This window comes from Convolutriloba macropyga, unplaced genomic scaffold (genome assembly GCF_964194025.1).
Source record: "Convolutriloba macropyga unplaced genomic scaffold, txConMacr16.3 SCAFFOLD_6135, whole genome shotgun sequence".
Classification (NCBI taxonomy): domain Eukaryota; kingdom Metazoa; phylum Xenacoelomorpha; order Acoela; family Convolutidae; genus Convolutriloba; species Convolutriloba macropyga.
This window is the reverse complement of record NW_027452635.1, coordinates 1-10,000: the sequence shown is the minus strand read 5'-3', so window position 1 is coordinate 10,000 and position 10,000 is coordinate 1. Positions and strand designations below refer to the sequence as shown.

At 43.2% G+C, this 10,000-nt stretch overlaps 1 pseudogene; it reads right to left on the bottom strand.

Annotated features, from left to right (window-relative positions):
- Window positions 1-1,306: 1,306 nt before the first annotated feature.
- Window positions 1,307-1,458, bottom strand: LOC142357678 (5.8S ribosomal RNA; annotated as a pseudogene).
- Between the last annotated feature and the right edge of the window lie 8,542 nt (window positions 1,459-10,000).

Below are 10,000 nucleotides of genomic sequence, written 5' to 3'. Positions count from 1 at the left end.
GTTTCATAATTTCAACTGTTCTCATGCAGAATTTTTGCTCATTCTTATCCCAAATTTTGACCTGGCTACTAGTTACACTCCTTGTACTTATTGCAAAATGACCACAAATTTCAACAGCTTTCACATGTTGCTGTTTCGGCTTTCGCTTACTACAGTCAACATAATACTCGTTGCAAAATAAGTGCTCGGCATCTGCAATTTTCCAAAGACGAAGTTTCGCCAGTTCAATTTTCGCTCGCCAATTATGGCTACTAATTCACACGGTACTGAGCTCAACAACATTAAATTTGTTCAGCAAGACTTTCACATGTTGATGTTTTGGCTTTCGCCTACTAGAAGCAACATAATACTCGTCTTGTTAGCTCATTCAATGAGAATAGCTTTTCCCGTTGAGAATTTTTGCCTTCAATTGGCGTTGTAGTGAGTTTGGCTACTCAGATCACCAAATACTTGTGACAATTCGAACCAGAAATGTTTTCAATTTTCACATGCTGATGTTTCGGATTCAACCTACTAGAAGCAGCATAATACTTGTATTCAACAATTTCTGTATCAAATCCCAGTTTTCTCTGGTGCATCTTTGCCAAACTATTCCAAACTGCCTGAGTCTGAATACCAATTACAGGTACTAGTAAATGCACGTTACTAAGGACTATATAGTTCTAGGTTACTGTACACAACGACGTTCACATGTTGATGTTTCAGCTGCCGCTTACTAGAAACAACATAATACTTATCGTGCATACCTTTCCATAACTTGTCCTTTTCAGATGCATTAGTTTCCCTTTGTCTTGGCTTCTACAGTCAGACTGGCTACTAGTAACAGCACAGTACTAATCACATATCGTTCTACAGTTTGCAGACAACTTTCACATGTTGATGTTTCAGCTTTCGCCTACTAGAAACAACATAATACTCGCTGTATACATTTGTAGTTCTCTATGTAACTTTCATGTGAAGAAGTTTCGCCAGTCTTTTTGACTGTCTCAAATCTGAGTCATGCTTAGGCTACTAGTTGCTTCATAGTACTTATCGCCTCGAGATCATTGAACAAAACTTGATTTTCACATGTTGCTGTTTCAGCTTCCGCTTACTAGAAACAACATAATACTAGTCTCATTAAGTTCCGTCTCTTTGCAATTTTCTTATGAAGAAAATTCGCCATCACAATGACTCCAGCAGTTCTTGATCAAGGAATGCAATCATTGATCAGAATGCTATTATTTGAATCGGTTCTGCTTTAAGTGTTCCAATTTTATTGGAAGCACCAACAATAGAACATCAATGTGTTCAATCGAGAGTTATATAACCCTGAATCGGACGCAGTCAACAGCCGAAGCCGAGACCGCCTTTTGCGTTAGAGAGGTCGGTAAACAAATCTTGCGATTCATACCGAATTAACACATATAGCTGTGCTCCTCTTCGTAAAGCGAGCCAAGTGATCCCCTGTTGAAGGATGTATTTGGACCAATCTAGTAGCATTTGGTTTCCAACAAGCTCTCCCAAGTTAGCTTACTTATTGGGCTTTTCAACCAATTCGGTTGGCTACAAGCATCATCAAAGTACTAGCCACAGTTTGATCGCAAAATTCTACGACTTTCACATGTTGATGTTTCGGCTTGCGCTTAGCCTACTATAAGCAACATAATACTAGTCATATCATAGAGCGTGATCAGCTTGTGACGTTCTCATGATGAAGTTTCACCAACAGTGTCTCACTTCGAGCTTAAATCCAGCTACTAGTAACTACACAGTACTGACTGCAACGATAACTTTTATCTATACCTTTCACATGCTGCGCTTTCGGCCAGGGCCTACTAACGTCAACATAATACTCGATATAAACTTTTGTTCATGATGCAGCTTCCCCATGCAGAAGTTTCGCCTTCAAATGCTCTCTTGGCCATATGACGTAAGAAAAGGTTACTAGTAACATCACAGTACTAGCCACAGTTTGATTGCAAAATTCTACGACTTTCACATGTTGATGTTTCGGCTTGCGCTTAGCCTACTAGAAGCAACATAATACTAGTCATATCATAGAGCGTGATCAGCTTGTGACGTTCTCATGATGAAGTTTCACCAACAGTGTCTCATTTCGAGCTTAAATCCAGCTACTAGTAACTACACAGTACTGACTGCAACGCTAACTTTTATCTATACCTTTCACATGCTGCGCTTTCGGCCAGGGCCTACTAACGTCAACATAATACTCGATATAAACTTTTGTTCATGATGCAGCTTCCCCATGCAGAAGTTTCGCCTTCAAATGCTCTCTTGGCCATATGACGTAACACAAGGTTACTAGTAACATCACAGTACTAGCCACAATTTGATCGCAAAATTCTACGACTTTCACATGTTGATGTTTCGGCTTGCGCTTAGCCTACTAGAAGCAACATAATACTAGTCATATCATGGAGCGTGATCAGCTTGTGACGTTCTCATGATGAAGTTTCACCAACAGTGTCTCATTTCGAGCTTAAATCCAGCTACTAGTAACTACACAGTACTGACTGCAACGATAACTTTTATCTATACCTTTCACATGCTGCGCTTTCGGCCAGGGCCTACTAATGTCAACATAATACTCGATATAAACTTTTGTTCATGATGCAGCTTCCCCATGCAGAAGTTTCGCCTTCAAATGCTCTCTTGGCCATATGACGTAACACAAGGTTACTAGTAACATCACAGTACTAGCCACAATTTGATCGCAAAATTCTACGACTTTCACATGTTGATGTTTCGGCTTGCGCTTAGCCTACTAGAAGCAACATAATACTAGTCATATCATAGAGCTTGATCAGCTTGTGACATTCTCATGATGAAGTTTCACCAACAGTGTCTCATTTTGAGCTTAAATCCAGCTACTAGTAACTACACAGTACTGACTGCAACAATAACTTTTATCTATACCTTTCACATGCTGCGTTTTCGGCCAAGGCCTACTAACGTCAACATAATACTCGATATAAAATTTTGATCATGATGCAGCTTTCCCATGCAGAAGTTTCGCCTTCAAATGCTCTCTTGGCCATATGACGGAACACCAGGTTACTAGTAACATCACAGTACTAGCCACAGTTTGATTGCAAAATTCTACGATTTTCACATGTTGATGTTTCGGCTTGCGCTTAGCCTACTAGAAGCAACATAATACTAGTCATATCATAGAGCGTGATCAGCTTGTGACGTTCTCATGATGAAGTTTCACCAATAGTGTTTCATTCGAATTGGTTCTGCTTTAAGCTCTCCAATTGTTTTGGATGAACCAGTTTTGCCCTTCGAAGCCACTTTTGTGAGCTTTTGTGGGTCTTTACCAAGAGGATATACCTCAAGGCCTCTTTCAATTCCTTTAAGTTCTTTCAACTCCTTTACAGTTTCTAGGTTCACATAGCTGCAAACCTTATTTCTAGTTTTAAGTCTGGCCAACTTGGGGAGAGTTGGTGCAGACCGTGACCAATTCTAGTAGGATGCCACAACAAGAATGTGATCAACTTAGCTTGTCGATGAACCTGCCCCACATTCAAACAACTCTATCGCCTTTTCCTCGTATAGTTATATGCGAGGGCCTCTCATAGAGAGCGCTGTTAGCAACCTTTTCCACATAGACGATAAAGTTGTGAGTGTTTTGCACATGGCTGTTGTCATCACCACGTGACGAGTCAACTCAGCTTGACTCTCTACACTCCGACAAGCTTTGCACATACGCCTTTAGTTCAGTATGTGTCTTTAATCTGACTCCGGTGCCTCAAGCCGGAAAAATTGTCAGATTATGATCATTATCGGTTAGTCATCCCGATGCAAGATCGTATCGTACTGTCTTTGTCTACCTCCAGATTCCGAAGAACAGGAGGAGACTCTCCCAGACCTACATATCTGGGAGAATGTTCAGAGGGCGAGAAGCTGTGGATTACTCTCCCCTAAGAACTGACTAAACTTTACCCTCGTCCAAGGTAAGTTTATTTTAGCTAGCCTTCTATGTAAAGGATCTGAGGCTAAGCTGTGTTTTTTCGAGCCTTTGGCTCGGAGCAAGTTCAGTGGGCGCCCCGAGTAGCTCAACTCTTTCCCACTGAACAGCGCAACGCTCTGTCACTCGCTGGGATTTTTGCGTGTCGGTTCTAACCACGCGACTTGTGGACCTTTTTAGGCCTTTCTCATTCACAAGTCTATAGCTGGGCTTCTATAACCCAGCTTCTGAGATCTAGATAGCTGCAGTTCTGCTAGGCTGCTTTTGCTAACTAGTCTCCCTTTAAGCAGTCCCTTGCCATGACTGCTGAACTATGTATCCACACAAGTAGTTTTTGAGCTCGATACATAATTCGAGATTGGTTGCCAAGCAATCTCTAGCGACAGAGCGTCATGCGCACTACAGACATGGCCTCTACCAGCAGCCATGCCCGAAGGAATCAATCACTGATCCTTCCGCAGGTTCCCCTACGGAAACCTTGTTACGACTTTTACTTCCTCTAGACAATTAAGCTCGATCCGCTTCATCCCGTTGCCGGAGACCGAAGTCCCAACAGTAGGAATTTGCAATTCTTGCTTAACTATCCAATCAGTAGTAGCGACGGGCGGTGTGTACAAAGGGCAGGGACGTAATCCCTATGAGTTGTTGACTCATAAGTACCAGGAATTCCTGGTTCACGTCTGCAAGTTACAACAGACGATCCCCTTGAAGCGCTGTACTTTTCTCTGATTGCCCAGTCCATTTCGGACCAAGGGCTGAGTACTCAATCTAAAAGTACACAGTGTAGCGCGCGTGCAGTCCAGAACATCTAAGGGCATCACAGACCTGTTATAGCCTCACTTCATCTGCGGTATTTAATTCCGCATAGTTCCTCTAAGAAGTGTTTGAATTCACATATAGTGAATTTCATTATTTAGATGGAGAAGATCTCGTTCGTTATCGGAATTAACCAGACAGATCACTCCACTAACTAAGAACGGCCATGCACCACCGCCCATATAATCATGAAAGATATTCAATCTGTCAATCCTTAAGATGTCTGGACCGGGTGAGTTTTCCCGTGTTGAGTCAAATTAAGCCGCAGGCTCCACTCCTGGTGGTGCCCTTCCGTCAATTCCTTTAAGTTTCGATTTTGCAACCATACTTCCCCCGGAACCAATAAACTTTGGTTTCCCGGTTAATCTCTTGCCAAGTCAAGATCGACTTTGACAAATTGTAGGTTGGTATAGTTTATGGTCAGAATTACGAGGGTATCTAATCCTCTTCAATACTCTGACTTTCGTTCTTGATTAATGAAAACATTCTTGGCAAATGCTTTCGCAGTAGTTTGTCTTGCCACGATCCAAGAATTTCACCTCTAACGTAGCAATACAAATGCCCCCGTCTGTTCCTTTCAATCATTACCGCACTCAGCCAACCGGCATCAATCGAGTAGCGGGTCATTCTCCATTATTCCATGCTTTATTATTCGATCCCAAAGGATGCTTTGAACACTCTAATTTTCTCAGGGTGAAAACACCGTTTCCACAGTTCGTCACATTTAAGTGCAAACTATTTCTTCGATGCGAAGGATGAGCGGAACGAGTCAACAGATTTAACTGAAGACCATGTTGCCGTTCTACTCAAACAGATCCAACTATGAGCTTTTTAAACGCAGCAACTATTGCATACGCTTGTAGAGGCTGGTATTACCGCGGCTGCTGGCACCAGACTTGCCCTCTACTCGTTCATCAATGGAGCTTTTAAGTCCATTCCATTCTGATTACAAACCATAAAGGTTCATATCATTATTTCTAGTCACTACCTCCTCGTGCGGAGAGTGGGTAATTTGCGTGCCTGCTGCCTTCCTTGGATGTGGTAGCCGTTTCTAAGGCTCCCTCTCCGGAATCGAACCCTGATTCCCCGTTACCCGTCACAACCATGGTAGTCCGTTACACTACCATCATAGGTTGATAGGTCAGAAATTCGGAAGTTCCGTCCCCAAGCCGAAGCTATCTGGGATCTTTCAGTTACTAGGACTCATCACGGGATGTGTCTGTACTTAGCAAATCACCCGGTGTAGTCTTGTAAAAGTCTCCGACAGTGTCGGACAATCAGCATGCATTAGCTGCAGGGTTACCGCAGTTATTCATTTAGCTTGCAAATCAACTAATAGATAGTAACTGATTTAATGAGCCATTCGCGGTTCCACTTTTTCAAGCTTCGCTTGCACATGCATGGCTTAGTCTTTCAGACAAGCATATGGCAACTGACAGGATCAATCAGTTTAATTGTACTTTGAACAATCTTTCGATTTGTTCGAATTTAGAAAGACATAGCCTTGCGGCCTCGTCAATCTTGCTTTGAGCTTTTTAAATCACGAAGAGTTTCAATGCATGCTTTGGCATGGCTACTAGTTACTACACAGTACTCTACACACTTAGAGTTACCCACGATTACACATTTCACATGCTGATGTTTCGGCTCGCGCGTACTAGAAACAGCATAATACTATGTGTACTGGTAGATAGCGCTCTGTGAGCATTTCCCATGAGCAGGTTTTGCCCTCCAAATCTCTGTTCTACTGTTACCAATACCGGCTAACAACTGTATCATACTAGGGAGAATTGACTCATGATTTAAAAACCAGATGTTCACATGTCGATGTTTCGGCTCTCGCCTACTAGAAACAACATAATACTAGTCTGTTAAAAATCTCAATCACGCCGCCTCTTCAGATACAGAAGTTTTACCTTTTATTGGTTAGAGAACAGCTTTCCAGCTGTCGACATGGTTACTAGTAACAACACCGTACTCAACACAAAAACTTTTCAACTTCACAACTTTCACATGCTGATGTTTCTGCTTTCGCATACTAGAAACAGCATAATACTTATTGTTTTGTCAAGTAATTTGTGTGTCTTTCCCATGTGAAGTTTCACCGGTCAACAATGTTTCCCTGACCAATTACGGCTACTAGTAGCTGTATAATACTAGGGAAAATGATTGAGGATTTAATATCAGATTTTCACATGTTGATGTTTCGGCTTTCGCCTACTAGAAACAACATAATACTAGTCTGCTAAGAAATCTCGCTCAAATTGCCTTTTCACATACAGAAGTTTCACCTTCTATTGGTTAGAGAACAGTTCTCAGCTGTCGACATGGTTACTAGTAACAACATCGTACTCAACACAAAAATTCTTCAACTTCACAACTTTCACATGCTGATGTTTCTGCTTTCGCGTACTAGAAACAGCATAATACTTATTGCTTTGTCAAGAAGTGTGTGTGTCTTTCCCATGCGAAAGTTTCACCGGTCAGCAATAATTGCCGTGTCCAATTAAGGTTACTCATAGCTGTATAATACTAGGGAAAATGATTGAGGATTTAATATCAGATTTTCACATGTTGATGTTTCGGCTTTCGCCTACTAGAAACAACATAATACTAGTCTGCTAATAAATCTCGCTCAAATTGCCTTTTCACATACAGAAGTTTCACCTCTTCTTGGTCACTGTACAGATGATGCTGTCTGTTCTTTATTTGGTTCTGCTTATTATAAGGAGGGGCATCACTCCTTCCTCCTTGGTTTGCATGCATTAAGCCTGCTTTGTGAAAAGCGTATCTTTCTAGCTTTTCTTCGCCTTACTCGAGTAGGACGATACAATCCAGACATTAGTCAGTCTTGGTGTAAAGTCACTGAGTATTATTCGGTTCTGCTTTATTCAGCAATATGCTGTATAATTGTTGTAATTTGCGAACATATTTGTTCTCAGTTCCGAACTACTAGCGACGACAGATTACCAGCGGTCATGAGCCATCAAGGTAGTTCTTTGGTGCATCAAGTAGAGAGGTGCCATCAAACAACACTTCCCTAATAATGCTACACACATAGAATTTGCTACAGTGCAGCTTTTTACTTTGCAAAATTTGCGCACAAATTTTGCATAGAATAAATGTTTTATCAAGATTTTTAGATCCCCTCCCTTGAGAGAACGTTACTCCTTTAAGTGAACACCCCGCGGCGTCCTGTTGTTATTGCTTATAACCATTTCGCAAGCCGGAGGCATAATGCACTACGCAAGCCGCTACTTTGGCACAGAGGCACCTAGTTTTACACCCGGGACTTCAGGTGGCCCAGTTTTACACCCAGTACAGCGGTGCCAGTTGGTAACCCGGTGGATCCTCGGAGACCAGACATGATCATAGATCAAACCCGATGTATGCTACTCCTGAACGTATAGTATCTCCACTGTGCAATGAAATTATCGTTCGTTTCGGGCCTTCCTATACGTTCAGCAGACAATCGCTAGGAATTCACCTCGTGACCCGTGGTGACCACACTGGATTTCAAGTTTATTGATTTGGACAGACCTGTCATTTATTTTGCTTTTCAGCTTCAGTTCTGCTCGATCTAGCTTGCCTAAGGCTTGATCTCGCTTTGCTCACCCCTGTAGGAGCCTCTACTAGTACCACTCGGAGTAATGGGGAATCCACCAGACCTAATCGATGAATGCCATCAAACAACAAACATCATACCCGGCTTCATCAGGCATATTTTATTACTTCCGAGAGGTACTTTAGTATCAGATCTTTCTCCATGCCTCTTATGAGGACCCGTCAGACCTTTCGGTTTATCGTTTAGCTTCAGTCCTGCTCGATCTAGCTTTCCCAAGGCTCGATCTAGCTCTATTCGCCCCACTAGAGGGCTCTCTAAGACCCCTCGGTCTTAGTGTTAGCTCCGGTACTGCTCGGTCGTGCTTGCTGAAGGCCCGACCCAGCTTTAGTTAGATTCTCGTACTTTCTCTTGGCCTCTCTAGGAGGACCAGACAGACCTCTCGGTCTATCGTTTAGCTTCAGTCCTGCTCGATCTAGCTTGCCCAAGGCTTGATCAAGCTCTATTCGCCCCGCTAGAGGGCTCTCTAAGACCCCTCGGTCTTAGTGTTATCTTCTGTAATGCCTAACCAAGCTTACTACAGGCCTTGGTCAGGTCTTTATCGGTCACCGATTAGTAACAGACCAATCATAGGGCCTTCCACCCTATCCGGGTTGAGGTCTTTAGTCCAGCCATATTTTGACAAGACACCTCTCCCTAATAATGCCCCACACATAGAATTACTGTCCATGCAGTATTTAACTTGTGTTTTTTTCTAAAATTTGATTTTCACTTTTTGGAGGTTCATTTGCTCCTCTGACACTCTTTCAGCTTCAATCTTACTCGATCTAGCTTTCCCAAGGCTCGATCTAGCTCTATTCGCCCCACTAGAGGGCTCTCTAAGACACTTCGGTCTTAGTGTTAGCTCCGGTCTTGCTCAATCGTGCTTGCTGAAGGCGCGATCAAGCTTTAGTTAGCTTCTCGTACTTCCTCTTGGCCTCTCTAGGAGGACCAGACAGACCTCTCGGTCTATCGTTTAGCTTCAGTCCTGCTCGATCTAGCTTTCCCAAGGCTCGATCTAGCTCTATTCGCCCTGCTAGAGGGCTCTCTAAGACCCCTCGGTCTTAGTGTTAGCTCCGGTACAGCTCGGTCGTGCTTGCTGAAGGCCCGATCAAGCTTTAGTTAGATTCTCGTACTTTCTCTTGGCCTCTCTAGGAGGACCAGACAGACCTCTCGGTCTATCGTTTAGCTTCAGTCCTGCTTGATCTAGCTTTCCCAAGGCTCGATCTAGCTCTATTCGCCCTGCTAGAGGGCTCTCTAAGACCCCTCGGTCTTAGTGTTAGCTCCGGTACAGCTCGGTCGTGCTTGCTGAAGGCCCGATCAAGCTTTAGTTAGCTTCTCGTACTTTCTCTTGGCCTCTCTAGGAGGACCAGACAGACCTCTCGGTCTATCGTTTAGCTTCAGTCCTGCTCGATCTAGCTTTCCCAAGGCTCGATCTAGATCTATTCGCCCTGCTAGAGGGCTCTCTAAGACCCCTCGGTCTTAGTGTTAGCTCCGGTACAGCTCGGTCGTGCTTGCTGAAGGCCTGATCAAGCTTTAGTTAGCTTCTCGTACTTTCTCTTGGCCTCTCTAGGAGGACCAGACAGACCTTTCGGTCTCTTGCTTAGCTT